General features: G+C 51.5%; 1 long non-coding RNA gene across 1 annotated transcript; it reads left to right on the top strand.

Annotated features, from left to right (window-relative positions):
• The first annotated feature begins 1,075 nt into the window (after positions 1 to 1,075).
• LOC106147814 lies at positions 1,076 to 13,274 on the top strand. Its single transcript, XR_001232788.1, has 2 exons — positions 1,076 to 1,245; positions 12,692 to 13,274. It is a non-coding gene; the product is annotated as an uncharacterized LOC106147814 (long non-coding RNA).
• The last annotated feature ends 1,244 nt before the right edge of the window (positions 13,275 to 14,518 follow it).

Below are 14,518 nucleotides of genomic sequence, written 5' to 3' on the forward strand. Positions count from 1 at the left end.
CCTGCTACTCACAGGGTGCTCTGCTCAGCTGGGAAGTGGCTTTGCCTTAGGGGAATTTGTCACCCTTGGAATTTTTCTTAAATACTTTTCTCTGTGAAAAACTTCCAGGCTTCTGTTCATTTCACAATTGAGGCCTCAGAGAGAAAAGCAAATCCTTAAACTGGAAATGTGAAGTATACAGCTTTTTTTGGAGACAGGGTCTCACTTTGTAGTTCAGGTTGACCTTGAGCTCACTATGTGCCCAGGCTGGCCTTGAACTCTAGGCAATCCTCCTGCCTCAGCCTTCCTAGTGCTGGGATTACAAGCATGCACCACCACGCCTGGCCCAAAGTGCATGTTAAAAGCTTCCTGTCTATGGCCACTAAGGGGAGGGCACTGCGAGCGTCCCAGTCCTGTGGGGAAGTGGGGACAGGAGGAGCCCTGGGCTCCCTTCCTAGTGAGCATTTCCGTCTTGCCGCTATTGTGTGCACGTCACTACCAAATGTTCACAGTGAGACAGAGCTGGAGGTAAAAGAACACCACAGTAGTGGATTTTGCATTCTATACAAGATGGTTGGACATCTCCCCTCCCCAATTCCCTGTGTCATCTCTACTATCCTCAGCAGTGGCCAGGAGGTGACTCCAGTGGGAGGAGCTTGGCAGATGGGGAATCACTGAAGGCAGGACCCAATCCCCACCTTCACCTGCCCACTTCTCAGCCAGTCCGTCTTCACTGCATGCTGAGGATTATGGAGATGATGTCATGGAACATTCTGGAGGTCCCCAGTGCCTCGCCAGAGCGGTGCAGACGCTCTGTGTGGTATTTATTGCAGACTGGACTTCTCACCCAGCAGCTGCTTCCCACCTGCCCTCTCCACACACTGGCCCTTGGGAGTGGCCTGAGGACAGTGAGAGGGATCCTCCTGGCCCAGCGCCACCGGCTCAGGGTAGTGAGTCATGTCTACAAGGTGACTGAGTTTTCTACACTGGCTTAAGGTGAGTGAGATTCCACTGGCATTGGGTCAAGGTTAGTCAGTTTTTTATACTGATGCTTGGTGAGTGAGTTTCCATTTACACTGGTTCATGGTGAGTGAATCTCATCTCCTCTGGCTCAGGGAGCGTGAGGAAGAACTGGAGACACTGGGTCGAGGCTTCAGCGGGTGGCTGCTGGGCTTGTGCCCTTGTCCTCTGTGGTCCTGGAGATGGCTGTGGCCCTGCCTTTTGCCTGGTTTTTAAATGAAGGGAAACTTCCCGGATGTGGACAAGGTGAGCTGGATTGGTGGGAGATGGCCCTCACACCTTCCCTGCCAAGTTTTCCTCGCGCTCCAGGTACACCCAATGACGAGAGGCCGAGGGGGACTGGCTGGGTCCCCAGAACTGTGACAGGAGGTGGTGACTGCCCTAGTGTCCCCATGAGGGCTGAGCCTACCCCTGCTCCTCTATGTGGACAGGTGCCTGCTTCCATCCTGGCCATGCTAAGAAGACACCCACATGGTCTGGTTATCTGACCTAAGGTACAGCGGTACTTGAAGAACTCAAAGATCCCATCCCCCAGTGGTTATGACTTTACAGGGAAGTACTCAGCATTTTCCGGGGAGTCTTGTGGGTGGAAGGGGAGCCAATCACTAGTAAATAATGTGTGGAGGGTTCTTGGCTGGCTGTGGAACTTCAAGGAGAGGGAGATGTCAGGGTCATTGCAGGACCCCGTTGTTGCATGTCTGGTTGCCTTCCTCAGTGGAGCCCGCCTTCCTCGATGCCTGCCTGGTGCAGTTCACAGGAGCTGTGTGGGAGGATGAGACCGCACGGGAACATCAGGCGCCGGCCTGGAGCAGGCTTCTCTTCCCCATGGCGTCTCCTCCACTGCAGGAACCAGGCCACATTCCCCCAGAGAGCATGCGGGGACAGGACCACCCGAGGCCTGTCTGGTTCCCCCTCACTGATGCTGGGTGGCTTGGGACCTCAACCCGAGCCCCAAAGGGAATGGGTTATCCAGATCGCAGGAGCCTGGCAAGGTTCACCCTAGACAGGGTGCAGACAGCAAGCTCTCCCTGCTGCAGATGCCATGGTTTGCTAATTCTCCCTTCCCCATCCTGGTGTGTTCCTCCTGCCTTTCCCAAGTTAGTTTGAATTTAGAAACAAAATAGAAATAAGAAAACAAAATCGCTTGCTCCCCAGAAAGACGGCCCTTTGGGATGCACAGCTCTGCTATGCAAGCCTGGGCTGGCGTCGGCGCGTCTGGTCAGGGCCCGTGTCCTTGGCCTCCATTCCCACCAAGTCTAGCCCAGGATCCTGTTTGTGGAGCTATGGGGCCTTTTCATCTGGAGGAAGCACTTTGTTGCCTTGTCCCAAAATAGCTGCTGCAGGAATAGGCTGTATTTTTAGGACACGGGAAGTGTTCGGGATGGGTTGTATGTGTTTTTTTTTTAACGGTCTGTTGGTTTCCTATTGCTTCTCAGAAGCAGTCCTTCAGAGTGAGAGAGAAAGTGACCACCTAGAATAAGAGTTTGCATGGGGCAGGAGCGCTCCTGGTAGGATGTCCTCTGTCCTCTTGAGACATCCTCTGCCATTATTTAGGGGAGGATTCGTGACCCTGGGTTACCTAGCTATCTTCACTTATAGTATCATTATCGCAGGAGCATGTCTGGGCGTAGGTTGCATGTAGCAGTATCATCTAGCAAATGATAGCTATCTTCACTTATAGTCCTGGGTGTAGCAAAAAACAGCGTCATCCACTAAAAACGGTCTGATAAGTCTCAGGAGAATTTACAAAAGAAATTTGTTCTACGATGAGTCTCAAGTGAGTACAGTAGGTTAACGTCACTGGGGAGAGACTCAGACGGTTCAGGTGGGAAGGAACTTGGTGGTGCATCAGTAAGAACCAGGGCACGTGCAGGCTCCACAGCGGGACACTGGGTGAGGAAGGATGGAATTCGGATGCCTGAGCAGCAGGGGCTGTGCCTTTTCCCGTGTTCTGAGCAACAAAGAATTAGGTTCCAATAGCGACTGTGGTCTTCTGTGCTGGGCCCTGCATGGCACCAAGGTGCTATTGCTCACCAGGTGTCCTGCCTGTTCTCTAGCATCCGCTGTGACCAACCAGGACGTGGCCCACTATGGGGACATCATCACTGTTGGTATGGTTGACCACAAGGCCTCTGATACCTTTGGTGCGCTATACTGTGTTGGCATTGATGTGATTTAGCTGCCTGTGTGCCAAGTCTTCCCCACTGTTGTGGGTTGTATCTAGATGGCCCCCTAAGCCTCCCACGGTTACAGGTGGGACTTCTTGGAGGTGACTAGATTAGGGTGTGTGAACGTAGAATGAGGATGTGATGTTGGGATTGGCGGGTATGTGGTACTTGATTAGTCCACTAATTGGTTTATTATAGGTCTGGGTATGGAGAATGGGAAACCCCACCCTAGTTGTGGGTGGTACCACACAAAAGGCATGTTGCCTGGACGGCATAAAAGGGAAAGGGAGGCTTGCTTCTTTGCTTGCTGCCTCCTGCCTACCATGGACTGTTTCTCTTGAGATGTCACTCTACCTTATTTATCTTAGCTACCTGTTTTATCTTATCTTATTTATCTTATCTACCTATTTTATCTTAGCAATGAGAAAAATAACTAAGACATCCATGCTCACTGAGCAGCCACAGATGTGAGTTTCTCAGACCTCAGAACACAGTGAATCCAGGGACCTTGTTGGAAAGAGATTCTCACTTGGGAAGGGGTGGACTGTGGCATCCGCCTTCTCATTGGCCCCTACATGGTGCTGTAACTAGTCTGAGGTAGTGGATATGTAAACAATCATGCGCAAGTCATGCAAGACTCAATTTTCATCTCAAGACCTTGTGGTCTAACAAAGGAAGCTGGTCAACAACAGGAGGGTGGGCTAGCTGACTCCCTGGTTTGTTTGCAGACCTGCTTGATGCCTAGTGCTCCGCATGCACTGGAAACACATGATGAGAATGGCAGAAAGTGCCCTGGTCCTCTGCAATGCACTCGCCAGACACAGAGCAGGACGCAGGAGTGAGGTCAGAGCACTGGCCTGGGGCGCAGCACACATACCTGCAACACACCCACAAACTGGGAGAAGGAAGGGCTGAGTTGGCCCAGTGCTTGGGAGTCATTGCTTCGATGTGGTGATGGGTTTCTCCCAGAGAAGGTCCTATGGGGGACATGGACCCTCTAAAGAGAAGGGTTTAGGCAGATGAGGTGAACAGGGAATGGGTTTCCCAGGAGGCAGGTCCTCTGCTTCACGTGGCAGGCAACGAGGGCAGAGAAGACTCCAGCAAAAGCCTGGTGCCATAGACTTCCCTAGGTCCTGAGGATGAGCAGAGGCCTCTTCCTACTTCTCTTGAAAGAAATCGCTTCCTGTTCTTCCAAGGCATCACCAAGCAGGAGCTCCCTGTGCACTGACGACAATTCTTGTCACCAAGGGGCGAACTTCTTCCTTGTGAGGTTTCCTCCGGGCTCCTGCTGAGCCCAGCCCTGCCCAGTGCTTCCAGGCAGAGGGACATTTGCACAGCCTTCTTTGGTGTATCTGGGGCTTCCTGTGCTCAGAAGATGCCCAGCTGAAGAGCAGGCATGCAGCTCTGGTCTAAGCAGGCAGGTGGCACTGAGTCGGGTGTGCTCAGGGAGTTGGGGCAGGAGACGGGCTCTGGCAGGAAGCAGAGGCACTGTTAGGGGCTGGGGGATACCTGCCTCCCCTGAAGAGTGACAAGGAAAAAGTCTACTTAGACCTGAGATCTTAAGATCGCAGGAGAAAGTTCTTTTCATTAGATGGGGCAGAGCAGCATCCTGCTACATTAGGGGTCAGCAAATGAAGGCTCTACGACTAAATCCTCTTACAGCGAATTTTGTAAGTAAGGTTCTACTGGAGCGTGGTCCAGCTTAGTGTTTCATACAGAGTATGCTTCATCCAAGCTGTGGAAGCTGAGCTGAGTAGTTGTGTAGGATGGTGGGGCCCAAAGTTTAAGACATTCTCCTTCCAGCTTTCTACAGAATACATTTGCCCCAAAGCTAGACCCAGGGGAAATCAAAGGGTTCAGTATGCTCACAAGCGTACTGCATCTGAGTCTGCGCACTTGGGTTTTATTCGCTTTGTTGAAAACAGGCACTGGCAAGGAGCACAGAGAGGCGGGCTGTTGTGCATCTCCTCGTCTGTAGGTGGGAAGCTGTGGTCTCCCACATGGCAGATGGCCTGAAATTAGACTTCCAGCTCTGCCCAGCAGATGGGGCCTGGGTCACAGAGTGGGTGGGGTGGGCACCCTGCTGTCTGCAGGCCTGCGAAGCTCCTGAGGGGTGTGGAGACAGTCGTCTTGGTGTAGCACTCTGGGAGTCACTGGCCTTGAACAGGCTTGATTGCCTCTTGTCCGGTGACAGCTGCTGGTGGGGCAGGCAGCGCCAGGCACGTCTTCACAAACACCTGAGCTGAGCTGTTGAGACTGCTGCTCATGCTCGGATGCACTTGGAGGAAGGCCACGGTGCACATGTGTGGCTGTGTCCTCTACAGTGGCACATGGTCATGAGGGACTGAAGGGCGACCTCAAGGTAGAGCGTTCTGGAAGAGCATGGCAGTTGCTCCCTCCGACTTCCCAACTTGCTGGGTGCTACCAGGCAGCGGGAGTCCTGGATGTGCAGCTTCCCGAGGGTCCCACTTGCGAATGCTGATGAATTCCTGTCCTGTTGCCAGCCTAGCCTCAGTGACCTGGGGAATTGCACCTAGTACAGAACCAGTGGCCAGGGCCTTGGCCCAGCAGATTGCTCCTTCCTGGCTCTAATGGTCCCCAAGGGGCCAGTTTTCATCCTCTCTCATATGGCCCATGGCCCACGTGACACTGGCCAGCCAAGCAAAGATCAAAACTATGTCTTCATCCAGAGGCTTGGATTTAGGTCCTCACTCATGGTTCTGTGACCTTGGGCAGCTTACTTTTGTGATTCCGAGTTTCCTGTCTTCAGGGTGGACCTGAGGAAGCAGTTGCCCCTTGGTGCCTGTGGGTGTGGTCCCTGGCAGACGCTAGGCCACCATCCTGCGGGACAGACATCAGCTGTGTCAGTTACGACTGAGGCCCTGGCTCCTTGGCAGCAAAGAAAGACTTATTCAACTTCTTTTCGCTTCACTTTTAATCAGCGTCACCACCTCCTCAGGACCGTAGGCACAGGCATGGCTTCGCTCCAGGCACTGGCTTACTCTATGCCCTGTGGTCTCCCATTACCTCATTTGTCCCTAGGGATACCGTTTCCTAAGGCTAGTGTCCTGCTTCTCTTTAATGCATCCGGGCCATTTTTCTTAGACAATAGTAGCCCCTGCCCCTGCCTCTGAGAGGCTGCAGTGTATTAGGTTGCATTGGGGCTGGGGCCCAGGTAACTGGGAGCACTAATTACCGTTCCACGGCATTGGCCTTAGAGGGGGATTTGATGGCTCATGCTCTGCAGGTGGTCCGCCCGAGCCACTTCCAGTTCCCTGCATGTCTCATTTTTAATTTTTTAAGTGAAAGCTGGGTTTTCTTCTGTAAGACTAATTTTGTTTTTCAGCTCTCCTGTTCTTTATTTAGCTTTTATGCAGGTTTAGGGCCCAACCCGGGATTAAGGTCTTGGTGCAGAGGAAGCGGGCCCCGCTGTGGGATGGTAGAAGGTAAGGGCTCTGTCTACCCCGCTCCCTGCCTGGAGGAGGAGGAGGTGGACAGTGGCCACTGAAGTTCAGCTGTGTGGAGAAAGTGGCTCTTGTGGGCCTCTTTGCCATGTCGCTGGCTGGGGCCTCTTTGTGTAGTTGGGGTCCCTGGTGTGGCAAGTTCTAGGGGTGCTTGTCCAGGGAGACTCAGGTGAGTTGGGCTCGTGTCCCGTGGGGCCCCCTGCTGTGAGGCAGTGACTCCTGTGCCAGCCGGGCAGGCTCCTTGGCCTCAGAACGCCTGGTCTGAAGTGAGCACCGCAGGTCTTGTGAGCATTCTCATAGCATGGTGCTAGCCAGCCGTGGGCCAGGGGCACTTTTGTTTCCTCTATTTGAGTGACTTGCTTTGAAGGGTAACAGGAAGAGTGTATACCGGGAGGTAGTTTCTGCACAGATTGGGCCTGGCACTTTTCTCTACCTTAAGACCTGTCCAAGGTTGCCTGCCACTGGGGCCTTGACAGGCCTAGATCCACCCTGTAGTCTGAGTGGGCACCACAACTCCAGCCTCAACTAGTGGCCCGACCCTAATGGGCGCCTTGCAGGCTCTGGAGCCAGCCTGGCCTCGCCTTGGGCGGGGCTCTTCTCTCTGTACCTGGCTGCGCATCCACCATGCTTCAAACACATCCAAGTGGGATTTATCCAACATCTGTAGAGCTGTCATGATGGATAGCTTCACTGAAAGTCAGGTCCGGCTCTGTATGCACAGGGGCTCCAGGCCACAGAGCCGCCCTTTGGAGACCAGAGGACAGGTCCCCAAGTCACCACAGGCCCAGGCCTCATCATGCGGCTGTGGTCACTACTCAGGTCACTACTCACTCAAATAGAGGAAACAAGAGTGCCCCTGGCCCACAGCTGGCTAGCGTCATGCACAGTGAAAATGCTCACAAGACCTCTCACTTCAGATCAGGTGTCCTGAGGCCACTGTTAATACTAATCTGTCAACTTCTTTGGGTTAAGAAATGTTAGCAGATTAGAAGCATGTGCTTCTGACTGTGTCTAGATGGGTTACGGAGGCGTGACCTTGGGTCTTTCACCCCTTCTGCTCTGGCGCCCTTTTCTTGTTCTGCTTTCTAGTCACCATGAACCAAGCAGCTTTTTCTGCCACCCCCTTCTGCCACGATGTTTTTGCCTTGGAGCCAGCTGACCATGAACTGAATCTCCAGAAACACTGAGCTGAATTAAACCTTTCCTCCTGTAAGTGCTGAGTGTACAGTATAGGCTCTCAGTGACGTGAAAGCTGGATGACGCAGCCGGTATCTCAGACACCACCCCCCTTTCCTTTGGCACCAAGTCTCTCTGATTTCTGTGACTTAGGGGGACCTCAGCCAGATCCAGGTCAGGGAGGTGCCCAGTGTGGGCCCCAGGTGGCAGCCACTGAGTGGGGAGGATAGAAGAAAGCGCCCTCCAGAGATGCCAGGTGAGGACAGGTGTGGCTAGGCACAGGCACCTGTGTGAGGCTGAGGCTCGGAAGTGATCAGCGGTCAGGGAGTCTGTGATGCTGAGGCACTGCGGGCCAGGCTCAGGGTCCCGGGCTGTGGTGACTGCTCAGGTCTGCCTGTCTGGGTCAGAGCAGCCTCTGCCAAACATTTTCCCTGGGAAACGTTCGAGCATTGCTGGCCTGTGTCTTTGGAAGATGGCCCTGTCAGGAGCTTGGTCTGGTTTGGATACCAAGCATTTGGTCCTCTCCCTGACACACATTTCTGAAAGCCAGCCATTTCCTCTATGGCTGGATGCCTGGAGAGCCACCTTACTGGGCGTTAGGGCCGCATGTCCAGCCCTGGCCGAGGGTAAGTGCTCGCTCAGTGACCCCTTGGGGTTTTTCCTTTTGTTTTCTGAAGCAGGCATGTGTGTCCTAGCAGCCCAGGGCATTGTCACCATGTCTGTGCAACTTGTGTTCTCTAGGACCTGTCACCAGCACATGTCACTGTGATCTGGCGTGTCCCACAGCACACTACTGGACTGGGTGCATGTGGGAGCTCGAGGACGTGGGCGTTCATGGTGTATGGCTCAGTCAGGCCCTTGGGACCTGTGCTAATCAACGGCAGCGGCGCTTCCAGGAGTGATGGTGAGGCAGGAGGGTTGGGCAGAGAGCGGAGAGAGGCAAAGGTCTGCCTGCAGAGGGAACGGGCTCCACACGCTGAGCTCCTGGGCAGGCTGCCAGCGCTCCTCACCGAGCAGGTGGCCCCAAGCCAGGCTGGCCCTCCAGGCTGGAGCCAGAGCATACTCACCGGTCTGTGGTCCTGCACAGCTGGCCGCTGGAAATAGAAAGCAGCACTCAGAGAGGTTTCCACAGCCCCTCAGGGTGTACAGCAGAGGCAGGAAGAGTCCTGCAGGACAGTCATCGTGCACAGCCACTGCCTTCCAGGGCCTTCTGCAGAGCACCCGGGACAGGAGCAAGGCAGCGTCTCCACACTGCCCGTGTCACAAATGAGGAAGCTGAGACGGGAGGGCCCAGGTGTCAGGCTTCCACTCCTCCCTAGAAAAGACTAGGCCACAGAGCAGCCTCCCTGTGCAGATCCAGTGACTGCACCGCCTGTCCTCGGAGGTAGCACAGCCTTGGGGAAGAGCATTCTAGCCTTCCTGAGCCAGCTGCTTCAGCCGCCACTTGTTTCTTGCAGAAAAGCAATGCCGCAGTGTTTGTTTTTTCTCTTCTTTCCCTGTCTAAAGCTGTGTTGCCTCAGGGGGGCCTCTTAACCGCCCTGGGCCTCAGGCTCTGTTTTCAGTGAAACTTCCGGGTACCCACCACAGTGACAAGTAGGGCTGGGAGGCTGGAAGGAACAAGGCTCCTTAGACTCCTGGTGTGGGTGGTTTTTGCCATAGTCCAGTTTGGTGAGCACCATGCTATACCCCAAGGTGGGCACCTGGAGAAGCCTGTCTTCTGCTGAGCTCAGCCACTGGGCTCCACACCTGTGCCCGGTGCAAGCGGCCTCGCCTGAGGAGGGCGGTCACCACTTCCTTGACGGTGAGGACTGAAAGGACCCAGCGGAGCAGGATGTCGAGTCTACCCCTGTGCAGGGGTCGGATGGGGACGTGTCTAGAAGGCATTTGGGGTCCCCAGATAAACCTGCCATGCCCATTTCACCGAGGAGGTCAGTGCGAGCAGCCAGGGAGCCACACTTGTGGCGGGGTCTGTTGGGGACCTCGAATTATAAGCTGAGTCTAGGGAAGTCCAAAGCTTGTCCTTATTTTGCCCTTTGGGCCAGATTGGAAGGAGGAAACGCCCCACTCTTCCTGTCACAGCTGGAAGCCCTAGGGCTAGTGACTGCTGTGGTGCTCACAGGGCAAGACAAGACCTGCTAAGGACGAGAAGGCCCCTGGGGGACTGCAGTCTCCTCTTACTCCTGTCTGGTCCTTGTCCTTGCAACAATGCTTTGTTCTTTCTCCCAGCCCACCCGAAGTGCCCGTAACGGTCCCAGAAACACCCACTGCCCTTCACCCACTGACCTTGACTCAGATGTAATGAATAAATACCAAGGTTCTAGGTGCCTCGTGGCCATTTGTTTCCTGAGAATAACTGGTCATCCCAGACCCCTTCCTGCACCTCTATTTCATCTCTTGCTCTTTTGGGCAGGAGACTGGGGACTCACTGCAGGGGTGCCTGACAAAGGCACCATGGAAAGGGTCTCCAATACAGGTCCTCACCGTGGGCAGGACCCTGAAAGCATTGTGGGCCTACACCCCTGGCCAGTGAGACCTGCCAGTGTGGCTTAGGCCCAGGCCCACCAGGACCATCCTGTAGGATCCAAGCAGTGGTCTCCCAGCCTGGCTCCTGCTGATCTGTCCATGGTGTGCATCACCCTCTCGCTTTGGGTACCCTCTCTCCCTTGGTCCTGGGAGAAGCCCAGGGCTCCCATGAGAAATAATGGAAGCTCAGATGATTCATTCCACAATCCAAAAATATTCATATAAAAGGAATTATAAAACTGTACCATAATACAAAATATAAAGAAAAATAAGCAAATTGGCCTGCAATTATCTTTGAGAACCTTCAGGGCTGGTGTGAGGGAGACAAGAGAGAGGAGGGCTATTGCACAGGACAATTTTCACTGTCACTGATGGAATCACGGCTACCTGTTGGCTCAGTGGAATCTGCTTCTTTTCGTGCAGCTTTAACAAGAAACCTATCCGGTGACACTTGCTTTCGCCTCCTTTTTGAAGATTTTGAGGAAATGTAACGTTGCATTATTTTTAACCAGAGTCATTGCTTGCACTGCTACTGCCTTATTCAGGTGGTGCTTTTCTACAAAATTTTGTACTGTTTCCTACATGTTACACATTTCCCTAATCTCATTTGACGTGAGGGATTCTGCTGCCTTTTTCTCCTCTTCTGCAGATGAGCTCTCCTGCATAATCTCTTGCTGTTGGGAGATGATTACCCACCATCCTGCAGGGAGGGGAGGGAGGGAGGACAGGAAGGACAGAGAGAGAGAGGGAGAACAACTGGCTCAGTTGTGATCATGTGATGCTTGGCATCATGTACTACTCATATGGCAAAATATCACTCATTTATCAAGAGAAAATTGGTCAGAAATGTTTGCGCTTCTTGTGGAACACTCACAGAACTAGTTACTTGCAATCTAAGCTTTTACTGTACAATGACACACATTATTTATTTTACAAAAATGATCTCACATTAAGGCTTCTGTCATCAAATTGGCTTTTCTGGTAAGGTATCATGTACACCTTTGAATATTTTAATACATAGTTTTACCTAATTCTTATATTGTATTGTTGAATTGTTTCCATTTTTTTACAATTATGAGCAGCATTGCACAGATATTCTTTTCATATATCCATGCTCAATTTGTGTGCATATTTCTGTAGCATAAATCTGTAGAAGTAGAATCACTACATCAAAAGCAATGAGTGTGAAGTATTTTGGAAGCTGTTGTTAAGCAGATCTTCACAGGACAGCTCAATGGGCAAGAGGCTTTTGGATCTCCAGCCTCAGCACCGGATCTCTGAGATTATGATGTGGGGAAAGCTTGCTCCCTCTGTCCATCTCTGCTGCTGCAAAATGGTGAAGTTAGGGCTTAAGCAGCAGCCCTTAAGCAGCAGCTGCTTAGAGCAGCAGCCTGGTCTGTGTGTCAGTCCCCAGGTCTGGGCTTAGCTGGGCAATGGCCCAGACTGCTTCAGGGTTGCAGGGACTGGTGGTCTATAGGGGTCTTGGGTGAGAAGGCATGGGCCTGGTGATGAGGCACTCGTTCTCAGCGGCAGATCCGCTGTACACATGTTCTTGCATTGCTTTTGCTGAGAGCGCATTAAGAGCCAGTTGCAGCAGGAGTGAGGTCAGGGAGGCCTGACCCTAAGGATGTATTATTCCAGCACCACCATCTATCACAGTGTGTTAAATTGCACTTATTATTGGTGAGTTTGTAGCAATTTCTCTATGATTATCACCTTTCCAGTGGCAGTTGATTGTTGCATTGCCTCTTAGCAACATGCAGGAGCCCTTTGTGTTTCCACATGTTCTATGCTAGGAGTCACATCCTCCTGTGAAACCCTCTCCAGTCACACAGGCTAGCCCCAGTCAGCAGGGAAACTCTGCACAGGGTGTGGGCAGGGCAGAGTCATCAGGTACCTCTGCAGTTGGCCAGCATAGACAGGCTGTGAACACTGACTGCTTTCCTCCTATGTAATTTACTGTCAGTCTTTAACAGGTCATTTCCTGAAGATTCATCTTTTTCTTTTAAATCTGTAGTCACTCACTTGTTTGGAGAAGAATTCCTGGGAACATTTGAGAACAGACATCAGAGAAGCATTTTTCTGAGTTTATTTATACTTGAGTAGTGATTATAGGTCCCCAGATAGTGTTCCCATGCCTTGTTTTACTTTATCCCTGGAACAAACACAGACAGGGAGATATCTGGGCCATTCCAGACTGGGGAAACTGAACCTCAGGTGAAACACTGATTTGCACAAGCTCGCAAAGGGAGGGAGCCCTTGAACCGTAATTGTCTCACAAATTGCCTGCTGACTGTTTGGATTTGGAGCCAAGCTCTGTATTTTCCTGGCTGTCTCAAGGTCTTCTCTCTTTTCCTTCAGGTATCTCCCCAAGAATACCTCAGCTTGGACATCCAGGGCTCTGGAACACCATCCCCAGCAATCAACTCCAGTGAGCCATCCCGGCAGACCCTGGCATCCCTGGTCCCCGGCCAGCAGCCTGGGAAGCGGAGGAGTGATCTACTGTGGATCCTGCTGAGGACACACACAAATCCTCTGCTCATTTCAGCTGTGCATTAATATAACATCGGCATGATATCCCATGTTGCAAAAGGAACCAGGCTGTGTGCCCCTGCTATGCCTTGGGTCAGGTGCTGTCATTCTGGCTAATGTCACAGGATGGTGACAGTGAGGACCCCTGAACCTGCCTTGCTCTGCAGCTGCCCAGGGGTGAGAGGTTGGGAACTTGCAGCCTCTGCAAGGTAGATTTGCCATGATGCCAAATGTCTAAACCTCTACTACATTCTCACACAGGGGACCTTTCTCAGGCTGTAGAGGAATTTTGTGCTCACTATGTGGAATTGTTTTTTCTTTACAAGGGAGCTTCCATGCTATGTAAGATTCAAAACTCTCCAAAACCTGAAACAACCTCTGCTTTCAGATAACAAAATCACTTTAGACTTTTTGTTGTTGTTGTTGTTGCTTGTTTTCTTCTGCCAGCCAGTGTCTAGAGTAGGGAAGGTAAATAATGACTAAATTCCTATTTTGTTTGTTAATTTTAGTCATTGGCTGGCCCTACCTAGAGAATAGAGTTGGGAGTGTTCTGAGGGCCTGTGCTCTGCAAGGGACAGATCAGAGGTGGATTTTCATGTCTGCTCTGGGCACCAGGGGAGAGAGAAGAGATGGACTGGAAGGGGCTGAGATGGGTGGAACAGATTAAATCCTGTGTATAGAAGCTGGCCGGAATGGAAAATAAAGGTAATTTCAATACAAGTCAATGAAGAAATGATTGTACCAACAAAATTCAATTGTGAATCTGCACTTGGGGTCTGATCTGGGTAGGCCACCCTCTTGCTGGGTGTGCAGTTGACTTTGACAGAGGATGGGTCAGTCAAGGCTGGCCCCTGGAGAAGGCCGGACTCTAGCTTACTTCTGGCTGGAAGTGAGAAGACTCCCTCTGGGAGTTAAGGCTTTACTGGACAGAATGGGACACAGTGGGGGTAGAGAGGACTGCAGTGGAGAGGGGGCTCTGGTTATAGCTCACATAGGGCTCGGATGGAGCTGCAGCCTGTATCTCTTTCTTCTTTACTGTGCTGCACTGGCACTGGAGTTAGGGGAGCCCTCAGAGATGAAGATGAAAAATAAGACTTTTGCCACAAATCTTACTTAAAAGGATCTCTGAAGGAAGTGTTTCAGACTGAAGGTAGCTGCAGGAAACCAGGACTCTTATTGTTAAAGAAAAGTAGCAGAAATGATGAATATCTGAGGAAGTATAACAGATCACTCTCTGGAATTCTTCAAAATATGTTTTATGAAATCAAACATTATGACTCTGCCTCCTGAGGTTCTGGTGTGTGTGGATACTCTAGCATGGAGGCTCACACAGGACAAGATTTCCATCCTACATGCAGGTGCTAATTCTAAACAGATTGCAGAGAGCTTAGTACCTGCATTATAATCTCTAGCAAACTACTACTAATATTAACCAAAGAGGTATGGAAAATCAAAGTAAATAAATTAAGATGGAAGTATAGAATATATTGAAAGAAAGAAACCAAGAGAGGAGAAGCAGGACAAAAATCCAAGGAACAAACAGAAAGCATAATAAACTAGCAGGACTAAATCTGAAGGTTAAAAATTATGCTAAATGTGAATGATCAAAATACAACACCTAGAAGACAGAGATTAATAGAAGAGCAGAAAATATGA

The sequence above is a fragment of the Chinchilla lanigera genome, unplaced genomic scaffold (genome assembly GCF_000276665.1).
Source record: "Chinchilla lanigera isolate Chin_1 unplaced genomic scaffold, ChiLan1.0 scaffold00010, whole genome shotgun sequence".
Taxonomy (NCBI): Eukaryota; Metazoa; Chordata; class Mammalia; order Rodentia; family Chinchillidae; genus Chinchilla; species Chinchilla lanigera.